The sequence below is a fragment of the Dipodomys spectabilis genome, unplaced genomic scaffold, assembly GCF_019054845.1.
Source record: "Dipodomys spectabilis isolate Male_0828 unplaced genomic scaffold, ASM1905484v1 ptg000081l, whole genome shotgun sequence".
Lineage (NCBI taxonomy): Eukaryota > Metazoa > Chordata > Mammalia > Rodentia > Heteromyidae > Dipodomys > Dipodomys spectabilis.
In genome coordinates, this window is record NW_024870758.1 from 14,077,520 (window position 1) to 14,091,498 (window position 13,979).

At 34.8% G+C, this 13,979-nt stretch overlaps 1 protein-coding gene across 3 annotated transcripts in view; it reads right to left on the reverse strand.

Annotated features, from left to right (window-relative positions):
* The window catches only part of Orc4 (origin recognition complex subunit 4), a 50,537-nt gene that overhangs the window by 29,674 nt on the left and 6,884 nt on the right, over positions 1-13,979 (reverse strand). The window lies entirely within an intron of this gene.

Consider the following 13,979-nt stretch of genomic DNA (forward strand, 5'->3'; position numbering starts at 1 on the left):
GTCTATTATTCTTGTACCTTTCCTTCCTTTTCCACATATAGTTTTTTTCCTACCAATCCATCCAATAGATAAGACCATAGTCATAATCATCCCTTAAGGAAAATCCTTCACATCTTGCTTCACTCCGCAACCTACGTAGTATACTGACGTTAAATGTTTGCTTTTTGGGGGGTAAATACTCGAATACATTCATTTCTCTTTATTCAGAGGAGAGAGAGAAATGAATGAATAATTCATGAGAGAAAGAATGAATAATTTGTTTTTAAAATTCTCCTTGGAGCACTGTTTTGGTCTGTTTTTGTTTCCTATGCTGGTCATGGAGCTTGAAATCAGGGCCTGGGCACTGGCATTTTTTTTTTTTTGCTCAAGGCTAGCTCATGCTCTACCACTTGGGCCACAGCTCTAACTTTGGCTTTTTGGTGGTTAATTGGAGAGAAGAGTCTCATGGACTGTTCTGCTCAGACTGGCTTTAAACAGTGATCCTCACATCTTAGCTTCTTGAGTAGGTGGGATTACAGATGTGGGCTACAGGCACCCAGCTCCTATAGGAACATTTTAGAAAGTAATCACAATAGCTTAAGCAAAATTTACTTACCAGACACATTAAAAAGACCTGGTTCATTTAACTCTGAAAATAAATTTAGCAAATACTCTCAGAATCTTTTTAAGGGGACACAGAAGAGTTAAATAATTTTTTTTTTTTTGGATGCGGTTGTGGGGCCTGAACTCTGGGCCTGGGCGCTGTCCCTCAGCAATTCAGCTCAAGGCTAGCGCTCTACCACTTGAGCCACAGCACCACTTCCGGCTTTTTTCTTTTTGCTTATGTGGTGCTGAGGAATCGAACCCTGGGCCTCATGCATGCAAGGCAAGCGCTCTACCACTGAGCCACTTTCCCAGTCCCAAGAGTTAAATAATTTAATTAAATCAAGTAGCATACAAATGGAAAATCTATTATTTTGAATCCAATTAAGTCATAATACTTATTTAAAAATGTACTTCATTTTCCCTAAAGCCTTCAGAAGATGCAGTGTTTATATTAGCCTGCTAAGGGCTGTTTTGGAACTTCTGACCTCCAAAATTCATCTGATAAAGATCACTAAGCTATTATCAAATCACCAATGATTATTGTCATGTTGTGGTAGTAAAGTCAGCAAAAATTGGAAAGGAGGCTACATCCAGACATGTTTCCCCACTTTGAAATAGTTTCACAGCTATTCAATGGACAAAAGCACTTTGGTGAGGTTTGGAATTCTGGTTTGAAATGATGAAACTCCAGAAAAGTCCCAAACTATCAAAATTCAAAACATTATGTATAGATGTAATGTACCTCTATAAAATTAAGACTATAAACCTAAGCCCAATGTTCACAAAGCTATCATAATCAAAGCAAACCCAGCATGCTACAGATACCAAAACAGATATACAGACCAATGGAACAGACCACTTAGCCCAGAAATACCAAGAATATTGGTGATGTTAATAAGCTGATCTTTAAGGTCCCAAAAATACATAATGAGGTAATGATAGATTTTTTTCAATAAATTTTCCTGGAAAAAGTGCATCCACATGCAGAAGAATGAAATTTGACTCTTATACAAGATAAACTGTCAACTGAAAATGGACTCAAAACTTAAACCTAGGCCCTGAAACTATACCAACTTGTAAAAGAAAACACAGGAAGACATCTCTGTTGACACTGATCTTGGCAAATTTAGAAATGACCCTCAATACAAAAGCAAACAAGCAAAAAATTTTAAAAAAATCTTCCACACAGAATTACTCAATAGTGGAGGGACTGAACTACCTACAGAATAAAAAAAATTGTGAGTCTTATGTTTTGTAAGAGTTTAAGATCTAAAATATGGGGCTGGGATGTAGCTCAAACTACCAAAAAAGAAAAAACAAACAAACACCAAATCCAAGCTTAAAAAACCCCAAGCCATAAGAAGATCTAAAATATGTTAAAGCTCAAAAACTCAGCCCACACTGGTGGCACACGCCTGTAATCCTATTCAGGAGATTTAAGGATCACAGTTTGAAGCCAGTACACAAATGAGATTGTTATTTCCAATTAAACACAAAAAGCTGGAAGTGGACTACAGTGTGACTCAAGTGGTAGAGCTCCTTGAAAAAAAGTTAAGCAAGAACACTGAGTCTCAGAGTTCAAGCTCCAGAAGAAGCACAACTTATAAATAAATAGTTCGATAGATAAACAGATACTCAGCCTGAAACAAAACTATTAAGAATGGTCAAATGACCTAGAAAGGCATTTCTTGAAAAATGTCATAAAAATGAGTAAAACAAGAAAAAAAGAACCTAACATGAAAATTCAAAGCAAAACTGCTCTGATGAGGGGTTAGGAGGGATGGAGGAAAACGATGAAAGGGTTGACATCCATCAAGATGCATTTTACTCATGCGATTCTACCTTACCCCAGTTAGAATAGCCATTATCAAAAAAACAGTAACAGTAACAGATTCTAGCAAGGATATGGCTAAAACCCCTAATACACTGTGGATGGAAATGCAAAGCTGTTCATCTACTCTGAAAAGCAGTGTGGAGGCCCTCAAAAAATTAAACACAGAACTACCCTATGATCTAGTAATTCCACTCATGGTCATTTACCCAAAGGATTACAAAGCAGAATACAGGAAAGCCACCAGCATAACTATGTTCATTCTGGCACTACTCAAGGTATGGAATCTCTTCTTGTGCCCCCCAATGGATGAATAGATCAAGAAAATTGGATATATATACACAATGAAATTTTATTCCTCCAATAGAAAGACACGGTACCATTTGTCAAGAAATAGAAAGACTTGGAAAATAAAAAACTGTTAAGTACGGTCAAGCCCAGACAGCCAAAGGATCCATGGTTTCCCTTATACATATAAGCTAGAATAAGCTTACAAACTTTTTAAGTGAATACATTGGATGGTATCTAAGTGTATAAAAATGGATTAACTGAAATATGATAGATTTGAGGGAGAATTAAAACAGTATATTTCCTTAGAAAGGCAGAGTCGAAGTTAAGTAAAAAAGAAACTAGGAAGTGGGTACTTGAAAGAGGCAGGGTAGAGTTAAGGGGAAAAGGGCAGAAGAATGAAGAAAAGAAAGGGAAAGTGTAGACAAGAATTCAAACTATATCCTACAAAACTAAAAAGTGAGACAGAAGAGGTGGGTAAAGGAGGGATGGGTGAGATATATTGTGTTCATAAACTGCTTGGTTAAATGGCAACACCTTTGTACTACTACTACTAAAGATATAAAAAAAAAAAATCAAATAAATATTTTTCAAAATCCCTAAAGGTATCTTAGCATACCTAGTAGGAAAACAATTATCAAAAAGACAAAAGTCAACAAATGTTGACTGAAGGTGGAGACAACAGAACTCTTGAGACTACTGGTAGAATGTAAATAGGTACTGCCAGTATGGATTAACAGGAAGACTTTACTTACCAAGGTAAAAGTAAAAGTACCATATTATCCAGCAATATCCTTTCTGGATATATATGCAATAGAAATGAAATCAGTATCTCACTCCAATGTTTAATGTTCAATTTTAAATGTTCACCATAGCTAAGACATATAATGTAAGTGTCTCTGTCCATCAATGAATAGAAAAGCAGTATATGTACACAATGGAGCAACATTCAGACTAAGAAAAAAAATCTTATAATTTACTAATATATCAATGCATCTGGAGATGTTAAAGGAAATAAATAAGCATGGAAAACCAGATACCATGTAATTTAACTTACATGTAATCCTAAAACCACCGAAGTCAAAGAAGTAAAAGATCATAATGGTACAAAGCAAAACATAACAGAAGCACAAGATAGGCTTTCGTTCTAAACAATGTCTTTCACTGTACTTCTTTGACAGGGAAATCAAGGTTCATGTGCCTTCAAAGGCAGCTTCAAACAAAGGTATCCAGAACTAGGACAGATATACATATAGATATTATTCATTAAGAATTTTCAACTCAAAATAATACAGTTTTAAATTGGTAATAAAGAATTATGAGATGATCAATCAATATAGTTAAGTGGATCCCAATAGGTTCAAAGACTAATGGTGCCAAAAAGCCATTAAAACCTTAGCAGTGATTCCCTACATTCTATTGTCAGAGTTTCTGATTTAATCAGTCTAAGACAGAACTTGAGAACGTGCATTTCTAATAAGTTGCCAGATAATGTTCCTGTTGACAGTTCAGGAACCACACTTTATGAGCTACTGAGGAAAGATTACTGTACATTCAATATCAAAGCTGATAAAACTAAAAAGATACAACAGAAGACAAATCCCTGGCTACCAAAAGAATCTTCTTAAACCAACCTGAGCTAAAGGTGTAACAAATATTTGAGGATCACTGGAATGGGATTTGTAGGAAGTGCTGAGAATAGAAAAGGAATCAGGAATTCAAAGGACTTCCATGATAAAGAAATCTGAAGTCTCAAGTCAGAAAAAAGAAATCTTAGATCACCTGCTACTAGGAGAGACAAAAAGCCAGAAGGGTTTTATTCCTATAACAGAAATATGACTTTCAAACAAAAACTATTGTTTTGTAATTCAGGTACTTGGATTTGAACTCAGGACGTTTTACCAATCAAGATGCTCTATCACTTCAGCTATCTATGTGCCCCTCCCTAGACCTTTTTGTTCATTTTTCAAATAGTTTCACATTTTTTAACCAGGGCTGGCACTGGGACTACAATCCTCCTATGACCTATTTTATAGTTGAGATCACCATACTCAACTTTTTGTTGTTGTTGGCTGTGAGGCTTGAAATTAGAGCCTGGGTGCTGTCCCTGAGCTTTTTGCTCAAGTCCAGCACTCTATCACCTTGGGCCACAGGGCCACTTCTGCTTTTCTGGTGGTTAACTGGAGATAAGAATATCAAGACTTACCAGCCCCAACTGGCTTAAAACCACAATCTTCTTATCTCAGCCTCTGGAGAAGCTAGGTTTACAGGTGTGAGCCATTGGCTCCTGGATCAGGCTCAGCTTATTAATAGAGATGTAACCTTATTAACATTTTGCTCCTGTGGCTTTGAATAGCAGCCCTCTGAATCTCCACCTCCTGAGTAGCTGGGATTAAAGGTTTGAATCATCAGTACTTGTTTACAATCTGGATACTTCTGATGAAGTATGCACCAAATATGTACAGTTTTGGTGATCTGTTTTGAAAATTCTCTATATTTTTATCAACATTGTTTAAAAGTCTAAATCTAGAAAGGAACAGATTGCTCCAATAATATATATGAACAAGTCATATCAAAGTAGAAGCTCCTTTCCTACAAAGATTTTTATTATTTTGATGTGTATTTTTAATTGTGTAGAAGAAAATGTTTTTGTAATAATTCTTAACAATTTTTCAGAGATATTAAAGTTCACTTAAATTAAAATTAAGTACAAATTAATATCTAAAGCAGAATTTTGAAAAAGGCCACATTTTAAATCTAAGACAGGTATCAAACAACATGATAGGCTAATATAGAAAGACTGAAAAAAAATTGATTCAATAAATGAGCACATACTTAGCTCTGATATAGACAGCCAATTAATGAAATCATTTGGAGATGAAAGCTTCATAGTCTTAATAACAAGCTGAATGGAGAAATGTTTAAAAACTAATGCTCTGAGTCTGGGATACAGCTCAGTAGCAAAGCACTTGCCTAGCAAATGCAGCATCTTGGGTTTGATCCCCAGTACCTGAAAAGACAAAACAAAAACAAAAAACAACTAATGCTCTAGAACAATTAAGCTGTATCAGTTGCAATGATGCCAAATAGGTAATCAGTGACAAAAGGCAAGAAGCCAATATTCAGGAAATTATGACCAATACAATGAATTTCATGAATTCATCATACTGAATATTTGATGAAATTTGTAAGAAATATCAGTCCTGGAGCAACACAACTAATCTCTATGTGACAAGAGAGTTTGATTTTTTTAATTTCCCACTTATAGCATTATGAGTAATTATTCTGATTTATAATCAGTTAGAAATGGCTTACTCTAATTAGAATTTTAGAGTTTGACTATAAAATTCTTAATAAATGCTAGTATTATTACTCTTATAAAAGCTAAACAACTTAAGCTTTAGTTTTTCTCATTTTAACTGGACATTGATCTCAGATGCAGTAGATGTCACCTGAGACTGTTACACCTTCTGTGAGAACAAAATGGAGATATGACTGCTAAGAACTGTGGTTCTTAGGTGCTTCAAACATTTTGCAAAATGAAATTAACACTCAAAATCCAGGTAGACCAGTAAAGAAATTCTGTTAAGTAGGAAAAAAAATACATACAAAAAACCCCCCAAACCCACAGCTTTTTCTTTACTGCATCACTATTTTGGTATGGTTAACACACATCGAACAAAGTAATTAACCTGCCTCTCATACAAGTATTTATGTAAATTTAAGCTCTAAAATATACAATCTTTCTTCTGCATACTATAACAAAAAGGTCCATATAGTAAATATGGTATTAGCAGTTATTCATTTTTATATAAAAGACTTAAAAGTTGAAATTATTTAAAAAACCCCAACCAGCTAACAAAAAAACCAGAATAATCAACAATGGCTGTTTTACCCATATACAAATATGCACATTCACAAAACTATTCATCTTAGTATATATTCAGTCATACAATAGCCAAGAAAAGTTATTACTTTTTTATTTTGTAAGAATGAAAACTCAGTGAATACTAATTAATAAAATTTTGGGAAGTGCCACCGTGTCTCAAGTGGTAGAACACTAGCCTTAAGCTGAAGAGCTGAGAGACAGCCCTCAGGTCCAGAGTTCAAGCCCCACAATGGAAAAAATTCTTTTTGGACACAAGATAGCAGAGTAGTAAATTATGATTACAAACACACAAATTAAATTTCTTTTTATGTTTCCACAATTACCAACATCATCACCTGAAAACTCTTTTAAAACAGAAATTTTTAGTCCAAGTTACATATCTGAGAAGGTACAGAATGCTCCTAGAATGGCTCTGTTGTATCATCAAGAACCACTTCATGATTCTGCTATAAGTAGCAATGTAAAAATCAAACTTTTCCACTGACTTAGGTACTTTTGTTCTGACAAATATGGTGAAAAGAATTCTACTTATATCAATTCTGTAGCACTGCTATATTATAAATTAGAATGCTAATGACCATTTAAAATTTACCCTGCACTGTCACAGACAAACATCAGAGAAATTATAGAAGTTTGATTACCTAACCTGGGCACTAGTAGGCTGATGCTTAGAATGTAGTTATTCAGGGGACTACCTGGACAGACAAATCTCAAGACTCTTAGCTCCAATTTATCTGCAAAAGCCAAAAATTGGAGTAATGGGTAAAGTGGTAGAACATCATATAAGCAGAAAAAGGAAGAGCTCTAGGTATGGCTACCAGCCCTGCCCCCTAGTGACACAAAAATGTTGTCAACTAAGCTTACTCTAAATAGTTTATCTGTATTTCTACCTGACTTGAAAAGCCTCTACAACCTTTATAAATGAAAGGACATCTGCTCAGATTCATGTTCCAAACTTACATTCCCAATATACAAAAGGTGGAGGCATTAAAAAGACGGCGAGTTTGAAACTAGCCTGCGCTACAGAGCAGTTCAAAAGTTTTTCAAGTATGATAATGCCTTTTAAATGAATCATGACAAAAATAGGGACTAGTTTACTGAAAAGTAGACATAGTGAGGTACCTTACAAAGTACTTCAATGTCTGTACTGATTCAAGTGAAATAATGTAAGGAAAAAGAAAAATCAGGTAAATAAGAGCTGTAAAACTCCAAAAACAGTCATAAGAATATAGTTATAATATAAATGTATACCACTTTCTAATTAGTTTGCAGGAACTTATATCAGAGATGAAAAAATTTACTAGAATAATTCTTTTTTTATTGTGAAAATACTGTATAGAGGGGTTACAATTACATGGGTAAGATAATGAGTACATTTCTTATCAAGCATTGTTGCCTCTTCCTTTGTTTCCCCTTTGCACCCCCTACTAGAATAATTCTTAACAAGTGTTGGTGATGCCAGGTACTGATGACTCCTGCTTGCAATCCTAGCAATTCAGGAGGCTGAGATCTGAAGACTGCCATTCAAAACCAGCTTGGGCAAAAAAGTTTGTAAGACTCTCATTTCCAACTAATTACCCAAAACCCTGGAAGTAGATCTGTGGCTCAAGTGATAGAGTAATAGGCTTTGAGCAAAAAAGCTCAGGGATAATGCCTAGTCCCTGAGTTAAGTCCCAGATGGGCACATGTTCACAAAAAATGCTGGTGAAATTGGTAGATGGAAGTGAAAAACTTAAAATATGGTAATATAAAATATACAAACTGCCAGGTGCTGGTGGCTTACGCCTATAATCCTACCTACTCAGAAAGCTGAGATCTGAGGATCGTGGTTCAAAGCCAGCCTGGGCAGGAAAGTCCCTGAGAATGTCTGAAAGTAACCACTAGAAAACTGGAAGTGGCGCTGTGGCTCAAGTGGTAGAGCGCTACCCTTAAGATGAAGAACTCAGGGACAGTGACCAGGCCCAGAGTTCAAGCCCCACACCAACCAAAAAAAAAACAAAAACCCACAAATTCTCAGATATCCTGTTAACAGCCTCTTATGAGGAAAACATCTAAAATTACAGTAGATGGCCTTTCTTTCGAGTTGTTAACATTACTCTCTTTTCAGTGAAAGAAAACATCTAAGACAATACCACCACCACTCACCATTTTATTTAGAAACAAAGAGCAGATTCTACATCTAACCTATTGTCTAACTCTATATAGTTAAAATTATGCAAAGGGTAGAAAAGTTCCTGGGACTCTTATCAGCAATTAACCAGCAAAAAGCTGGAGTGAAGGCATGGCTCAAGCCTTGAGCAAAAAAGCCAAGTAATAGCAAGAGGCTCTGAGTTCAAACCCCGTAAGCATCAAGTAAATAAAGTAGAACATTATATCATAAACAAAAGGGAACGTGAAGTTGCCACATTAATTTGAGACAGAGCATGATTAATAAAAAGGGCATTCTATAATAATAAACAGTCAATTGTGCAATAAGAAATCAAGCTTCAATAAACCTCAGCAACTTAAAAACCCAACTACAGCCAGCTCCAGTGGCTCATGCCTGTAATCCTAGCTACTCAGGATGCTGAGATATGAGGATCACAGTTCAAAGCCAGCTTGGGCAGGCCAGTCCTTGAGACTCTTATCTCCAAAAAAAACACTAGAAAACCGGAAGTGGCGCTGTGGCTCAAGTGGTAGAGCCTTGAACTGAACAGCGCAGGGACAGAGCCCAAGCCCAGAGTTCAAGCCTCAAGACTGACAAAACAAACAAACAAAAAACTAAAAAAAACCCACCCAAACCACCATCAGTAACAGTAGAAAATAAATCAGCCTCAGAAAAGAAAAATTTGAACTAAACAAAAGCTATGATGGATATGTAACCAGACAGGTTGGTAGCTTAGCTTATTTGGTAGAGCACCAGCCAGCCAATGAGCAAGGCTTTGTGTATGGAGTCCTAGTCTTGCAAAAAAAAAAAATAAAACAAAGAAATGTAAGCAGAGTAAATGGATACATTGAGAATTTCAACATAATGCTATGAATAATTGTCAAACCCAGCAGGCTAAAAAAATGACACAGACATATTTGAACTATCTATACTATGGGTCCTGATTTTAAATGATATTTATAGAATAGTGAATCTAAAAAAGCAAAAACATTTTCATAAGCTCACACGTCACATTTACAAAAATAAACCACATTCTGCACCACAAAACATATTTACCACTTATCAGAATAGAGTTCACAAAGGAATTAAATAAAAATGAGTGAATGGGTTGAACATACCTCTATATCACATATGGTTAAAGAAAAAAAACTCAAGGAAATTAAAATATCAAAGCATAAACAAAATCTTCCATGTTGTGTGCCTGTGATTGAGAATCCAAACAAGGAAAATTAACTTTAAAGGATAAACAGATTTACTATTTTCCATTAGACTTAAGAATGGGATCTATTTTTATGCAAATTTCCTATTTCTAAACCTACTACCATAATATGTAAATATTGTTCAACATAATTAAACAAAATGCTGCTGCTTTGACAGTAAAGAGGTAGAACTATTCTTTCTGTTGTTGTTGATGGTCATAGGACTTTAACTCTGGTCCTGGGTGCTGTCCCTGAGCTCTTCAGCTCAAGGCTAGCGCTCTACCACTTGAGCCACAAAGCCACTTCTGGCTTTTTCTATGTATATGGTACTGAGGAATGGAACCTGGGGTTTCATGCATGCTAGGCAAGCACCCTACCACTAGGCCACATTCCCAGCCAAGAGGGCTGTATGTAACTGCATTAACTGCACTAACTGAACCACTGGAATTCTGCTCTTGAAATTTGATGATTCCTTTCTAGTTTACTGCTGATAAAGAAGATAGATGGTAACATATACTTACATATATGTATATCTCTCTTGTTAGAAATTTATTATTTAGAAAAACAAGTCGTTTAAGGATACAGGTGGACCTGTTGCAACAATGAGAAGTACAAGGTCATGTCGAAAACGAGCTTTACAACGTTGGTGGGGGGGTGGGGAGGTAGGGAAGGGATGTGAAGGGTAAACAAAGGAGGAGGCTGCAATGCTTGATAAGAAATGTATGCATTATCCTGCCCACGTAATTGTAACCCCTCTGTACAGTATGTTCACAAAAAAAAAAAGAAATTTATTATTTATATTTTTATGGACTAAAATTTATAAAATATAAAAGACATTGTGACCCAAATAAAAAGTAGTCCAAAGAGGAAGAATTAAAGCACTAACTATATTATCTTATTACAAAAAGGCTAAAATCAATAATATTAATTTCCACACAAGGGAAACTAGAATCAAATTAAAATCAAAGTGAGAAGAAATTAAAGCAGAAATCAATAAAATTGAAAACAGGAGATCAATCAAGAGAATCAACAACAACAACAAAAAGTTTCTCACAACTGTCAATAAAAATTGACAAACTTCTAGCTAGGCTAATGCTAAAAGAATAAAAACACAAACTGTAATGTCAGAAATGAAAAAAGAGCAATCACTAGTCCAATAGTCCAATAGGCATTTAAATAATACAAAGGAAGATCATGAATATGCTTGAAATTTTGGTAACTTAGACAAAATGGAATAATTTTCTAAAAATACAATGAATCAAAATTTATACAAGGGTCACAATGGCCAAAAAGAAATGTACTCATTACCTGACTTATGAAACTGCAACCCCTGTGTATACCACCTTTATAAACAACAGTAAAAGAGTGAAAATAAATTTATACAAGATTATCTGCATAAGATGATCTTTTCTAGCAAATAAATAAATTCCTAACTTTCCAAAATATAAAGTGACAAGGTCAGATGGGTTCACTGATAAATTCTACCAAATATTTGAGAAATTTATCATGTCATCAGTTCTCTACAACATTTTCCAGAAAACAGAAGCTGAGGAGTAATTCTCTGCAATCTATTCCAGAAAACAGAATCAAAGAAATACATTCAAACTCATTTCATGACACTAGCATTACCTATCAAAGCCTTGATTATTCACACATTTCTAAAACAATAAATGTAATACAACAGAAAAAGGAAGAAAACCCATGTAATTGTAACCCCTCTGTACAGTATTTTCACAATAAAAAAAGAAAAAGGAAGAAAAATCCTATGATCTTACTAAATACAGAAAAACCATTAAAAAAAAAACCCAGTCATAATAAAAACTCTCTACAAACTACTAATAGAATGTCTTCAATGTGATAAAAAAAAAAAAATTGACAAAAAAGATCTGCATATTTTACTTCTAAGATTAGGACAATTCAAAGAGGTACTATAACCACTTCTACTCAGTTACTAGAACTCCTAACTAATCCAAAAAGAAAATAAAATTAAAAGTACACAGATATATAGTATAAGAGAATAAGATTAACATCCAAATTCCTGTTGCTTTCCAACTAAAAATTTAAATTAAAATAGTACCATACATGAGGAAAACTATAAAAACCTAATTTAAGAAATCAAATTAAACCTAAGTAAACAGGAATTTCACTTGCTCTGAACAGAGTAAATGTTGTTAAACTATTGATAAATATAACTCTTTGATATACAGATTCAATATAACCCAACTTAAAAAAATCCCAGAAAATTATTTTGTGCATATCATTAACTAGTTTTAAAGTTTATCAAAAGGCAGAAGACTCAGAAGAGCCAACATAATACTGGGGAAGAACAAAGTCAAAGGATAGCTTAGAGACTGCCCATTTTGAGACTTTCTACAAAGCTACTATAATCAAGTGTGTGGTATGGGGTAAGATTAGACAAATCAATGGAACACAATAGAGTTAAGAAACAGACCCATGTAAATAGTTAACTGGACTTTGACAAAGTAAGGATAAGCCAATGGAGAAAAAAATATTCTCCACAAATGGGCTAGATAGAACTGATGAATAACCATACATAAAAAACTAAGTCCTTATACTTTTCACAAAACTAACTGTAAACAGTCTACCAAATTTAATGTGAAATGAGAAATATTTCCTGAAAATAATGAAGGAAAAAAAATAGGAGACTTTGACACTGGTGTTGAGTTTTTGCAAAAAACCCTGAAAGTGAAAAAAAAAAAAAAAAAACCCAACTACTGGTGAGTTGGACCTCATTAGAACTGAGGAGTTCAGTTCTGCAATTGGCATAGTAAAGAATATGAAAACATATTTTCATAAATTGGGAAAAAAACGGTTGCAAAATCTGATTAAAGACTAGTATCCAAAATATAAAAAGAGCTCTTAAAACAACATTAAAAACAACAACTCAGAGCTGGGTGCTGGTGGCTCAAGCCTGTAATTCTAACTACTCAGAAGGCTGAGCTCTGGGGATCACGGTTTAAAGCCAGGCTGGACAGCAATTTCTGAGACTCTTATCTACAATTAATCACCAAAAAGCTGAAAGAGAAACTGTGGCTCACATAGTAGAGAGTCATCCCTGAGCAAAAAACCCAAGGGACCATATCCTCAGTAGCAGCACAAGAAAGAAAGAAAAAAAAAACTCAATTAAAAAAAAATACCAAAGAGCTGAACAATCACCTCATCCAATAATCTTCGAACTCAAAAAATTAAATCCCCCAATAACAAATCCTTAAAGAAGCAACTGTCCAATAAATAAGTGGGCTAAAAACTTAAAGAGAAACTTCTCTGAAGAAGAAAGAAGGATGGCTAATAGACACAAGAAATGCTCAACCTCCCTAGCCATAAAAGAAATGCAAATCAAAATAACATTGAGATACCACCTCACCCCAGTTAGAATGGCAAAAATCAAGAACTCTATTAACAACAGATGCTGGAGGGGATGTGGACAGAAGGGAACCTTACTTCATTGTTGGTGGGAGTGTAAACTTGTTCAACCACTTTGGAAAGTAGTATGGAGGTTCCTCAAAAGACTCCACATAGAGCTCCCCTATGACCCAGCAATCCCACTTTTGGGCATTTACCCAAATGTTTACAAACAAGACCATACTAAAGCTGCCAGCACAACTATGTTTATTGCAGCATTATTTACTATAGCTAAGATATGGAACCAACCCAGATGTCTCTCAGTAGATGAATGGATCAAGAAAATGTGGTATATATACACAATGGAATTCTATGCCTCCATCAGAAAGAATGACATTGCCCTATTTGTTAGGAAATGGAAAGACTTGAAAAAAATAATATTAATTGAAGTAAGCCAGGCCCAAAGAAACGTAGGTCCCATGGTTTCCCTTATTTGAAATAACTAGTATATGTCTAAGGCAAGCAGAAAAAGTCAGATAAGTTGATGTTAGGTGAAATGAACCCTAACATATGTATTCAAATGTTTTTTTTTTCTTTCATGCATTTGTTTCTAACGTATTTGTAAGATTATTTCTTTGTTGCTTTGTATGTCCCTCCCCCACAGTATAACCCCTGCTT